Source organism: Ambystoma mexicanum, chromosome 8 (genome assembly GCF_040938575.1).
Source record: "Ambystoma mexicanum isolate Mex_15411 chromosome 8, UKY_AmexF1_1, whole genome shotgun sequence".
Taxonomy (NCBI): domain Eukaryota; kingdom Metazoa; phylum Chordata; class Amphibia; order Caudata; family Ambystomatidae; genus Ambystoma; species Ambystoma mexicanum.
This window is the reverse complement of record NC_090929.1, coordinates 1,545,937,758-1,545,950,554: the sequence shown is the minus strand read 5'-3', so window position 1 is coordinate 1,545,950,554 and position 12,797 is coordinate 1,545,937,758. Positions and strand designations below refer to the sequence as shown.

The 12,797-nt window shown below is 43.0% G+C and overlaps 1 protein-coding gene across 5 annotated transcripts in view; it reads left to right on the top strand.

Annotated features, from left to right (window-relative positions):
- The window catches only part of LOC138473193 (VPS10 domain-containing receptor SorCS1-like), a 3,088,785-nt gene that overhangs the window by 507,585 nt on the left and 2,568,403 nt on the right, over positions 1–12,797 (top strand). The window lies entirely within an intron of this gene.

The window sequence follows — 12,797 nt, the reverse complement described above, 5'->3', positions numbered from 1 at the left end:
ACGGCCATACTAGCCTGCGTGTCGATCGCGTACGTATTTTTTGTGTTCCTGGCTGCCACAGCGTACTGCGTGTGTTTTTTTACATGCACGTGGGCAACAGGGGTTGCTTTTCTCTTTTTCTTGCTTTTCTGGGATGCATGTGCATTGCGTGACACGTCATTTCTCTTAGGGGGCCACAGAATGGGACATTCATCGTAGCTGTGTATACGTGTTTTTGGTTTGTGCACACTTTTGTGATGTGCAGGGATGCTACCGCCTGCCTTTGTATGGCGGTCGTGTTTAGGCCTGTGTGTGTCTTTGGCCGTGCACGGGTTTCCCCTATTCGATTCCGTGAATACGTGTGGGTCGCGTGCGTGTGGGCGTTTTGTGTGCGTCACAGCAGTACATCCCCAGTTACGCCCTTATTTTCACACGTTTTCCCCGTTCCGCGCGTTACGCCCCGTGTTCCACCCCCTTTTCGGTGTGTGCGCTAACGTTGTGCGCTTTCGCTGTGCGCCTTGCGCACAGATTCTGGATGTTGCAATGACGTGTGCGCCCGTGTGCGCCACGCATGGTTTTGGCGCACTTCCCAGGGGAAACTCGCGCAGAGCCTTCCATGAATAGCACGCTTGCGGCAATATTTTTGGTAGACATTTCTTCAATGAATCGGCCCCCAAAATTGGTACTCATTTATCGACCTTGGAAGAATGAATGGCTGAGTTGGCCTTGCCTGGGTTTGAACCTGCGACCTGCAGATCACGCTCAGATCGCAGCAGCAAGCGCTCAACCCGCTGAGCTATCTAGCTAATCTCAGCGATACCTTCAGGTAGCGGGTTGCATATACAAGAAACTTTGACCGCTAACCCTTATCGGTTGGTTATCCTAGTACAATGGGATCACACATGGGCATGTCAGAAAAGGTAATTTCAACTCTTATGATCATCATGAACACGTATTGGAATCCGCAAGCCATTAATAACAAGCGCTTTCTGTCCATGATAGAAAAGGCAATCGAAGAGGCTTATGCTGAACATTAGGTCTCCCACATAATCATCTGCAGGGATCTAAACGCAATTTGTCATAACTAGGAAGACAGGGGGAAGCTGAGGGTCTTTAAACCCCAAGTGGAAGAGAGAGGGGACAAGTGGATTGATCTAATATCCTCGAGTGACCTCCTCAACGTTGGAGGCCTATTCACAAAAATGGAACGTGTTCAAACCTGGGAAAGAGACAAATCTCATGCAACTATCCACTACATCTTTGTAACGAGGATGTTATTACCCCAAATACCTTTCTTTGAGGTCATTAAGACAAAAACGAGTGACCATAACCTTTAGTCCATTGCATGGAAATCTTGCCTAGCTCAGAAACCTCAAATGAAGACTCAAATGGAATGAAATTCTCAAAGAACTCAACTAAACCAGGCAATTAAAAGGTTCCGAACTATCAGCCACTCCTTGTAGTTTACAAGACAAATGCTAACAAATTAAGGACTCCATTAAACCCCAAAAAACCACATCTACAGTAAGATCCTTGTAGAAAAAAGATGTGAACTTCGGAAACTTAAACGTTTGGTCCAGAGACAAAATTCCACACCAAACAAAGAATGTTTTTTTGCAGCCACAAAGATGTACAAGTCCTGGATTAAAAACCACTGCCTATCACTATACCAACGGGATTCGGAGGAGATGTTAAGAAAAGTGAATGTCCATAATCTGCGAGAATTCTGGCCTTTAATTAGATCTGTGGACTCCCCAGTGGAGGAGGCTATGCTGAATAGCATTGGCGAAGCAATGTGGGTGAAGTTCTTTAAAATACTCTTCCAAAGGGTATCACCCAGTCCCATCTCAGAGCAGGAAGAATACAATGAACAATGGGCTGACCTGGTTAACAAAGACACATTTATAGAGGTCATCCATAAGCTGAAATCATCAAGAGCCCTCCGACCGGACAGTACCACAAATATTGATCTCAAAAACCACCCATAGGAATGGACCATTGTCATTAGTGCTGTCTTTGTAAGATGTATGTAGGCGAAATCTATTTCAACATCTTGGACCTCATCCATCATAGTCCCCATCTATAAAAAGGGATGTAAAGAGGATCCGAGAAATTACCGTCCCATCGCATTATTGGAGGTGATTGGCAAGGTATTCGGTGCTCTACTTTTGAAGCGTTTCCAACTCTGGGCTAGCTCTGCACCGTGCGCTGACCCTTTCCAAACAGGCTTCATGAAAAACATCGGGCAAGTGCCAATATCATGTTTATGAGCATTCTTAAGGGTAAGATCCTGGAGGGGGCCCTGAGAGTCTTTGTGGCTTTCATTGACCTGGCTCAAGCTTTTGACCAGGTCAATCGAGAAAGGCTATGGGGCAGACTAAAATTGTGGCAATGTCCGCCTGCAATCTTACAACCTATCCGCACACTCATGACAACACCAAAACGAGGGTGCACCTGAGCCAACAGGGCTGGCTATCTGAAGAAATACCACCGACGAAAGGAGACAAACTGCGGTGCCCCTTGGCTGAGTGCTTTTCATTGCACACATGGGCGACTTCAAAGACTCAAAGGAAAATATAAGATAATTTCCGCCCACAATGGGCCTGACCACAACTTCTCACCTTTTGTATGCGGACAACATGATATTAATGGCTTATACACCAATTGGCCTGCAGCACCAGCTTGACAAAATGGCCTGCTATATATGCTCAAACAATCTTGAGATCAACACAGGAAAGACCAAGATCATGTGTTTGGAAAAATTCCAAAAGAAAAAAGAAAAGCTCAAATGGTTCTTAGAAGGCACTCAAATAGAAAAAGCCAAAAAAGTCAAGTATCCAGGAGTGACCCTTGACTCTTCTAAATGAAACACGGCTATGCGCAAGCTAGAGCGATGGATAAAAAATGTGGCTGCTTTTCCATAGTCCCAGTGATCATCTTCTACAGAGCCAAGGATGGAGCCATCTATTACATATGGCGTGGAAGCCATGCCTAAAATACCGAAGAAAATATGGCTTCAACTCGAAGGGTATTTCTGGAGGTCTGTGCTAAACTTGCCGAAATCCTCTTCAATGGTATTAATCAGACGAGAACTAAGCCTCCTTTCTCGCCAAGCCATAATTGAATGGAACAGCATGATGCTGTACAGGAAAACTTTGCTGGACAACTGCCCTTGTATTCTCAATGTGATAAAACTGGAAAAGACAGGAGGACGGTGCAGCATGCTTAAAGTATGGGAACAAGATTGTAAAAAGAAGCTGAGAGGAATTCAAATTTGCGAAGAAGAACTGATCCAAAACCCCACAAATGTAAAAAACAAAATGGACGACTTAGACTGAATCAATACCTTAGATAGTGCCGCCCAATTCAAATCGACATCTCATTTACCGGCATAAGTAAAGAAACTAAACTGTATACAGAACTATCTGAAAATGTTTCAGAACAAATCATTAAGGAACATCTCTCTAAGAGCACGTCTTCATCTCCTAGAATCAAATGAGAGCTTAGCTGTCAGAGGCCTTGCAAGTATGAATATGTGCTGTTTCTGTACGGGAGACAACCAGATTGAAACAATAAGACACTTGCTATTGGGTTGCCCAGTAACTTTAACCATAACAGCAAGGTACTTGAAGCCTCTTTTGGTCTCTGCACACATTCTGGAAGAAACTTTGTGGAGGGAAAGACTTATTGGCGGTGAAAAGATTGCATGGGTAATAGCGACTGCACAGATCTTGAAACAAATTTTAAGTGGGAGTAACCCATAGGCCTAATCTGGACTTGTCTGATACTTGAGAAACCGTGAAGACAGTCTTTGTTTTGTTCCTGCTATGTTATGTTAATCTTATGTTAATCTTACAATCTTTTCTTCTCTAGGTTTTAGTTGCAACAGTTATGTTTTCTTCTTGTATAAATTGCAAGTAATACTTTTTTTTTTAGTAAGCCAGTCTAAGCAAACAATAATAAACAAAACAAAAAACACTATAGATGCATACAGTTTCATTTTTACTTTCAGCTTGATTTCGGGAACAATTCAAATTTGGAATTAAAGGAACTCATAACATATAAATATTACATAAAGTGTTCCTCCAAAAAGAAAGCAGGATGATACCTTAGTTAGGCTAACAAAGCATTTGTTTGAAAGCTTTCAAAATCTTCAGATTACTTCATCAGGCACAGGAAGTGTGGGGATCTTGGAATAACAGGACAACCCAAGGATTCACCTCTGGACCAGAGGCTGATCCTGATCTGTTTCCTTTTCAAAGAACCTTACACTTACACTTCAGAAGTTCGGTTGGGTATTATGGGCAACATAAAACATGCCTGCCTTCAGCATGTTTGCACATGTCAGCTGGCACTCCCCGATCCCTTCAAGTCTCTTTCAGAGCAGCCCCGCAGTGTGTCTTTCTTTTGCCTGCTTGCATGACGTTTTCATTGCCTCATGTAAATCTTTGTGACTGGAATGTGTCACTTCCCCTAACAGCAGTTTGTTTTCTATAAAGTGTTGGGTAAATGGACACTTGTGCCAAAACCTCAGTACTTTTCCTGACTATTGTGTGTATTTTTGGAGTTAGGTCCACTGAGCATGTGACACATTCTGGCAGGATTTAAATTGCAATATATTGTTCCATCGAACTCAGTAAAACCAAATTGCTATTTACAGCACTCAAAAAAAACAAAAGATGCATCAGCAAGTGGTATATGAAAAGCCTGGTCATCAATAGAATTGTTTGGACATCTGCCATGTGTCCTTCACAGCCTACCATCACACAGCTCTATGATACGTGTTGCATTCACTACTATTAGCTCAATGCTCCCTTCTATTAAGTGCCAAGGACGAGTATGCCCGTCCTTTTTGCATAGACTTGCATAATAGCCAGGAACTTTACGACATTCCATACGGTAGAGCTATATGTGGCATTCAAGGGAATTGGACCTTAAGCCCTAAAGTGCCAAGGACAAGTATGCTCATCCTTTTTGCATAGACGTGCATAACAGCCTGGCACCTAAGGGGTTAAACACAACATTCCGTACGGTAGAGCTATATGTGGCATTCAAGGGAATCGGCACCCCTTAAGTGCCAAGGACGAGTATGATTGTCCTTTTTGCATAGACTTGCATAATAGCCTGGCACTTAAGGTTAAATGCCGAGTACTGTGGATGAGATGGCTGCATTATTTAATGAATCATCAGTTTACCTCTTTCTTTCAGATTCTCCTGATTAAACATGTGGGTACACATAAGCCAGGGTATAGTGACTTTGAGATCTTGCTAGTTGTCATTAGAAGTATTCGCTTGTCTGCTACGGCTGCAATGGTGATGTTTGAAGGGGTAATTGGTCACAGTGTTCAAGCTTTATGGGCACCATGGAGTGTGGCCTTCAGATGCCAGTGGAATTCTAAGGTTTTGATAAAAGTACTACCTGGATGATGAATGTTTCCAAATGATTGCACACTGTGTGAAGTACAGTAATCAGAGACCGCACTTTACAGTCAAGTACAGTAATCAGAGCAGTGCATTGCAGTCGAGTATATCCTCTTGTAAAAGGTGACGTCCTTCCCAGGAGAAATGCTGCTCGGCTCTCCGGCACTCTTCGTTTGGTGTGTGTATTTGCAGAGTGGGATTTGCAGCTGCTCTGGAATTGCCCTTAATCAAGTGTCACCCAACCCTGCCCATCAGAGCTAGCTCCTTGATTTTCTGACAATTCGTCTTGACACTTAGAGAATGCTAAATGTCTTCCTGCAAGTGATTCTAGGGCCATATTATATGAACTTTGCACTGGTGTAAATGCAATCAGCATTAGCACAAACATTGCCCATGATAGAAAAAAAAAACAAAAAACATACCTTTGATGCAACCTTTGGTTCTCCAGGTTTATTTGGTCCACCACTACCATGACTCGCCGCCATTAACTGTGCTGTCTAGGGCTGATGGGAGATGCAGTCCAAAACACCTGGAGAGCTAAGGGTTGGAGACCACTACCCTAGGGCAACATTTGCCCATGTGTTAATTCCACTTGCACTGGTAATAATAATAATAACTTAGCATGTATATAGTGCTACGAACCCTCAGGCATCTGAGGGCTGCTTATTACTACCCATTGCGTGTGGCGCGCATTTATCGACCTCGGAAGTATGAAAGGCTGAGTTTGGCCCTGACAGGATTCGAACCTGCATCAGCAGGCTTTGCACAGATGGCAAGGCAAGCAGCTGTGCTATTGGTCCGGGTGTCAGGGTTTTATAACAACAGTCCTAATATGAGGAAAACAAACATTGCCCATATTACACCATATTCATATTCATGTTTCCAATTTATATGAAAAACATGACTCGACTAATCTGTTGTTGGGTTGTTTCCCACTCAGGAATGCCTACAAACACGTTTTCGCTCTCTGCACATTTCCCAGAGGAGAATATCGATGTTAAAAGGATTCTGGTTTCACCCACAAGAGGAAACCAGCACCGACATTCTAGGCAATTCTTCTCTGAACGAGTGCGCCATTGCCAGCTCCAAACATATGTCAGCCCGGTCGGGCGTCACCAGTGGGGTGAAGTTGAGCCTCTCTAATCACAGTGAGCTGATGAGCTCTTAGTAACTTTGGGTTATAGCCCACGTTTCACAACATTTACAGTATTCACAAAAATGTGGGAGTCCCTCTACTGGGTAAGAACTTGGCTCAAATATGTCAGAGGGCAATTGCCTAGCATTTTGATGCTAGACTGGCCTTGTGGGTGGGAGCAGACAGATTTCAAATGGATACTGCTCTTCTGTGAAAGGTACAGCCAGCTAAATCATGGTTGAAGACACTTCTGGCTGGGAAACATCCCAAAGAACAGGTTATTTGAGCCATGTTCATTCTCAATAGAGGCCCTCCACATGTATGTGCCTATTTCCGTTATTATTGTAACACAGCATTTCTATTTTTTTTTTAAAAAAGGCATTTTTTATGTGTTTGCATCAATCAATCATACAATTGGAACAGTGGGAGCAGACACCTATTCACACACAAAATTATTACATAACAAGAAAACAATGGTATCGTATAACAGAAACTTTCCCCCGTGCAAGTGCAATAAACACCAGGGCAACAATTGCCCGCTCGAAGGGGCCGGCAACCTTTGGCTCTCCAGGTGTTTTGGGCTACAACACCCATGAGCCCCAGACAGCATAGTCAAAAATGAGGGGTTAGATTGAGTCCGAGGGGGTCATTATGAGTTTGGAGGTAGCCATGGCGCTATTAGCGCCATGGCTGCCTCCAAACTCGTGTGCGGGTCCGGGTAGTCGGAATGGGGACTTCCCGGGTCATTCCAACCTTGGAGGACCCGGTAAATCCCCATTCTGAAAACCATTCCCCATTCCCATTAGAGCCCCCTTAGGGCTCAATTAAAATGGAGAAGGAGCAAATGACGGGCCCGTTATTAGCTCCCTGGTCCCTTAGCGGCTCCCACTAAGGGACCTTGGAATAAGGCAGTAGGGGGCTAACGGCACCGTAATCCTTACAAGTGCCGTTAACCCCTTAGCGCCATACTCGTATTGAGGCCCCTAGTTCAAACATCCTGAGAGCCAAAGGTGGTAGACACCTGCCCTAGTACAAACAACATATACCCTCAAAGCATATAGCATGGCAGATAGGCTCAAATAATGCCATGCCGCAATCAAGTACAGCAGCATATAAAGATGGAGACCATATACCTCTTCGTATTAGGTGTAGTCAGTGATTGTCAGACCTGTACTCTTGATATATCTATGCGCCTCTAGGGATGGTGTAGATGTGTGGTGTTCAAGTGAGAACAATGTTAATTTTTATTCAAGTGACTTTACTGCTTAAGAAAGGCTTAAATATTGATGTGTCCACGTGTAGCATTAAACAATTACTTGGCTTAAAGGATTTACAGCTTGCATTTTCTGATTAGAAAAGCAGAATATAACCGTTCACTTCTGTTTGATCCCACTAATAGAATTGGCATCTGTGAATCCAAATAAAACATGCACTGGCAAAGCCAACAGTTTTAGATTGTGGATGGGCATGGGACAGGCGTTTGACAGACACTGCCAAGTGGTGCTACTTGGCTGTACGGTGGCATCTGCTGGGCATTGGGAGATAACCTGGGCATATGATGTCAGTGCCTGGCAAATGCCTGTCTAACACCAATGCACAAGCCAAAACTGCTAGCTTTTCCAGTACTTCAGTACAAGCAACAAACATGAGGACACACATATGTTTTATAAGTCAAGTGGCTGAAGTCACACTTTTCATTTACAACCTCAATTTAGTGATTAGTTCACAAAAGACTGCCCTAAGAATAACACAGGCTGGCCCTACACGACACAAACTGTGAGTTGCTGCTTGATGGAGGTAGACCAAAGAGATACCCGAAGGGTGAGTTTTTGGCATGGAGGGGCTGGCAGTGTGTGGAATTTACCATAGGAATTAAGATGGCCCTGAGTGGTGTATTAGGCGGTAAGTAACCAAACAACACCCCAAACAAACAACACCCTGTGTGTTCTTCCTCACATTTCAACTCCCCCTTACATATGTAAATCAATCATATGGTTTAGGTTAATAAGTGGCACTAAAATACCCCATAATTAATACAAATAAAATAATGAATACTAGATATCAGAGGTTGAGGGCAGATTTTGTAGCTAAAGTGGGCAAACAGCTCCTTATGGGGAAGCTGTTAATACCATTCCAATCTTTTAGGGTGAGCTTAGAGGACCTCTGGGGGAAGCTGTCTCCCACCCTGCCTACAGATTCTCACCAGCTCTGTCACTTGATGTGCTCAAGATGAGGCAGCCCATTACACTGTGCAGCAAGACGCCTTCCCAAGTTCATGTTCCCACACATGCTATCCACATGCAACCATCAGGTGTTAGCTGGAACCCTGGCTAATAATGACCAAGCAACCCTCCGAAAATGTCAATAAATAGCTAGCAACGGAGTGGCTATGTGTGGGTTTTCATGCCGGACCTGCTCATCTCAGGCATAGACTTGTGTATGAGTGCGATATGAATAAAATATCATATCATATCATGCATGCCTTGGTGTTGCTGCCGTTTTGAATATGTCAACACAATAGTTCATTATTAATTTATGTGTAGTTCATCCTTTGCATTTATTAAGGGAACACTATATTCCACCTAGAAACATGTACAGGGTAACCTGAATCAGGTAATGTACATAAAAGGGACATGTAGTGAGCAAATTACCTCTAGATGGAAGGACATGCATGGCACATGAAATACTGATCAGACAGACACATGGCGGTTTTCCAAGTGGACTGGGTATGTAAACTGTGGAACATACAATGGAGATGTGTGTGTCATGTAATAAGGGAGGGGCATACTCACATGATCGCTGTTGAGGTTGCCGACTTTACTGCATGAGGGTTTTATGGCAGACAGTAGGGCGTGACCTGATAAGTGCCAGTACAACACAATTCACACTGTGTGCTTTATTGAAATAAGTGCGTGTTTTTGCTAGCATGAAGGAAAGTAAACCACCTCCTGCAGGATCAAAAAGTGTTGCTGCCAACTGTCGTGCTTGCTGAAGTCAAGGCAGGTAGAATGGGCATAATCCTTATAGATTTTGCATAGCTGACCTGTGCTCAGGGGAGTTGCTAGGTCTGGAAAAGACCCGGGGCTAAGCTGATGTCGGAGCTGTTGGGACTGGGGGCTAGCTAGCCTTTTGGCTGTAGCTCCTGAGATTCTATCCGGGGCTACAACCAAATCATCAGGGGCTATAGCCCCCTTAGCCCCCCCCCTAGCAACGCCCCTGCCTGTGCTCAAAGTGTTGACATGAGTAAAATACCGATTTGCCGAGGCTTTGTTTTCATCAGTCAACATACCAACCAGTTATTACTTCTTCGTACAGATGATCTTTCTTCAAGATGGATAGGCTCTCAATTATCAGATTGTGGATCGGAGTTGCAGGAGTTAAATCATTCTTTGTAGGCAGTGGATGTGCACAGCAGCTGTCAAACAGGACACATGTGACCTGTGATTGCATGCTGTGCCACACATGAGGTGGTGCTGCAAATCAGGAGACTGATGCTGCAGGGCACATGTGTGTACTTTGCTTTGGATTAGAGCTTCATGAAAGAGGAGTCTAATTAGCAGACCACCCTTTATGAAACTATTTTCTTGCATCATTTTATTATTGAATAACACAATTCTATAAAGTCAGGGTGCTTCCACACCCTCACCAGATGGCAGTCCTTCACACAAAGACTATGCAGACAGAGAAAGACAAGTGTGACATGTTAGGAAACATGAGACAGCCTTGGATGTACTGAAGGACTATAACAAAAGTAAATTATTTAATATGAGGAAGTATTATGGTGAGGAGAGAGAAATTTGATGAAGAAGAAAGATCAGGACATGTCAGAAGGAGAATTAATGGGACTATGAGGGAGGACGATGAAAAGTAGGAAGAACTATGATGAGTGGAAAAGACAAGGATGAAGGAGATGCTATTTGGAAAATGACTATGATGAAGTGTAAGGACTATTACAAAGGACCATTATGAACGAGAAGAACCAATGTAAATGACTGGGATAATGGAAAATGACTATAACAAGGGACGCAGATGAATAACTATGATGTAAAAGATAAGAGATACAGAGATACAGCAGAGCAGTGAGGATGAACATGGGGAATTCTAACTGTGACTGGCTAAGAGACTGTGCCTGGGAGATAGCCTGACTAGGTTGATGAGGATAAAGGAGATGAACTAAGAAGGAGAGATGTTACAATGAAGGTGAAGGAATCGGTTGAAAGAGAAGGACAATTACTAAGGTCTAGGATAGGGGAACAGGCACTGCTGAAGGATAGCACTATGAAGAAATAAAAAAAGACCATAATTAAGGAGAAGGAACAAGAGAATCAGGAGGACTGAATATGGGAAGGACAAAATAGTATGATTAATGACTGTGACAAAGGATCATGGAAAGAACATTAATGAAGAGAAAGGAATAAGACACAGGGCAAGGACTATGCGGGAGTCTAAGATGAAGAAATATAACTAGCAGCATAGACGTTGATGAGGGAGATGTACTACAAATATAGGCTATGGTGAAGGACAAGTAATATTAGAAAGGGCTTGGATTAAAAAGAAGCACTAGGGTGAATGTCTATGATGGAGGAAATAGACAATGATTAAAATCTATGAGGAAAGAGTGTGACATAGGAGCAGATATACGATGCATGGCTGTAATGAAGCACTAGATGGATGATCTAGGACAAAGGTCTTTTATGGGGAGAGTCCATATCGTGAAGAACCCTTATGAAGCAGAAAGATAACAAAAATGCTATAACAAAGGAGAAGGACTATAATGAAATATGAGTTGAAGGACTGTGATATATTAAAATAACTATGGTTAAGGACTATGACACAGGGAAAGGACTATGATAAACAATCAAAGACTATGATAAGGGAGAAGAAGTAGGATGAAGGACTATGAAGAAGTAGAAGACTATTTTGAACTATGACAAAGGACAATGATGAACGAGACAAACTATGATGAAGGACCAGGATGAAGGAATGCATGAAAGATTATAATGAAGGATACATATTATGATGAAGAGCTATGATGAAGGAGTCAGACTATAAAGGCGTAGTACAACAGTGGAAAAGGGCTATGATATAGAAAAAGAGCATGCTGAAGAAGGACTATGGTGAACTACTATGACAAAGATGAAGGACTATGTTGAAAAATAAGGACATTGGCATAGGAAAAGCAATATAATGTAGGACTATGAAAAACAGCTATGACTAAGGAAATTACAATGATGAAGATCTGTGATGAAGGACATGTAAAATGGCAGATGGCTATTATGAAAGAACATGACTATCAATAAGGATAAGAACTAGGCCACAGGAGAAGAACTATAATGACGGCCTAATATTAAGGTGAATGACTGTGATGAGGGGACAGACTATGATCAAGCACCATGATGAAGGACTTCGATTAAGGAGAAAGGCTAGGATGAAGGAATATGATGAATGAGCATGACGAGGGCCACATACTATTATGAAGGAGAAGGACTATCATGAAGGGATATAATAAAGGAGTAGGATCAGGGCAAAGAAAAGGAATAGCATGAAGGGCTATGATACAGCACTATGAAGAAGAAAAAGGCTTTGATGAAGGATTGTGAGGAGAATAACTATGATGGAGGACTTTGATGAACAACTATGAATAATGAGAAGGATTGGGAAGTACGATGAACGGAAATGAACACACGAAGGTGATTTACTAAGATAAAATACTGTAATGAAGGAAAAGGGTGAGAATGAAGAGCTGTGATAAAAGAGGAGGGCTAGCACAAGGGGCTATAATGAGGAAGAGTGACTATTGCCAGGGTACGCAGCAGACTACGCTGGCAATGTGGGTCCTCAGGGGAATAGTCAGTTTAAGGAACTTCAGTGGATTTCATCAGTTATAAGGGACCATGGAAGCCCTCAACCTGAGTGCTTTGAACATTCACAGGCTGGCTTGCAGTTTTTGGCCTCCACTTCTCTGAATATCAGCATCTCTGGGGGATTGGGGACATGGGCTGCGGATCTCCCACTTGGCCCAAATACAGACAAACACCTTTTTTTGTTCAGCACCTTAACAGACTAGTTGCTGGCTTTTTGGAACTGAAGGAGGCTTTAAGGATCCTTACAGATGGATGTGATGAAGATGTCCGGAGACTGGACTCTTGTTTAGGGGTGATCAGCAAATTGGCAACATCTCTGGCTGACTGTGTTACAACACCCGGGGTCCCGAAGCTTCAAACTTTGCTTCAGGACATTTTGAGCAGGTTTCTTTTGGCAA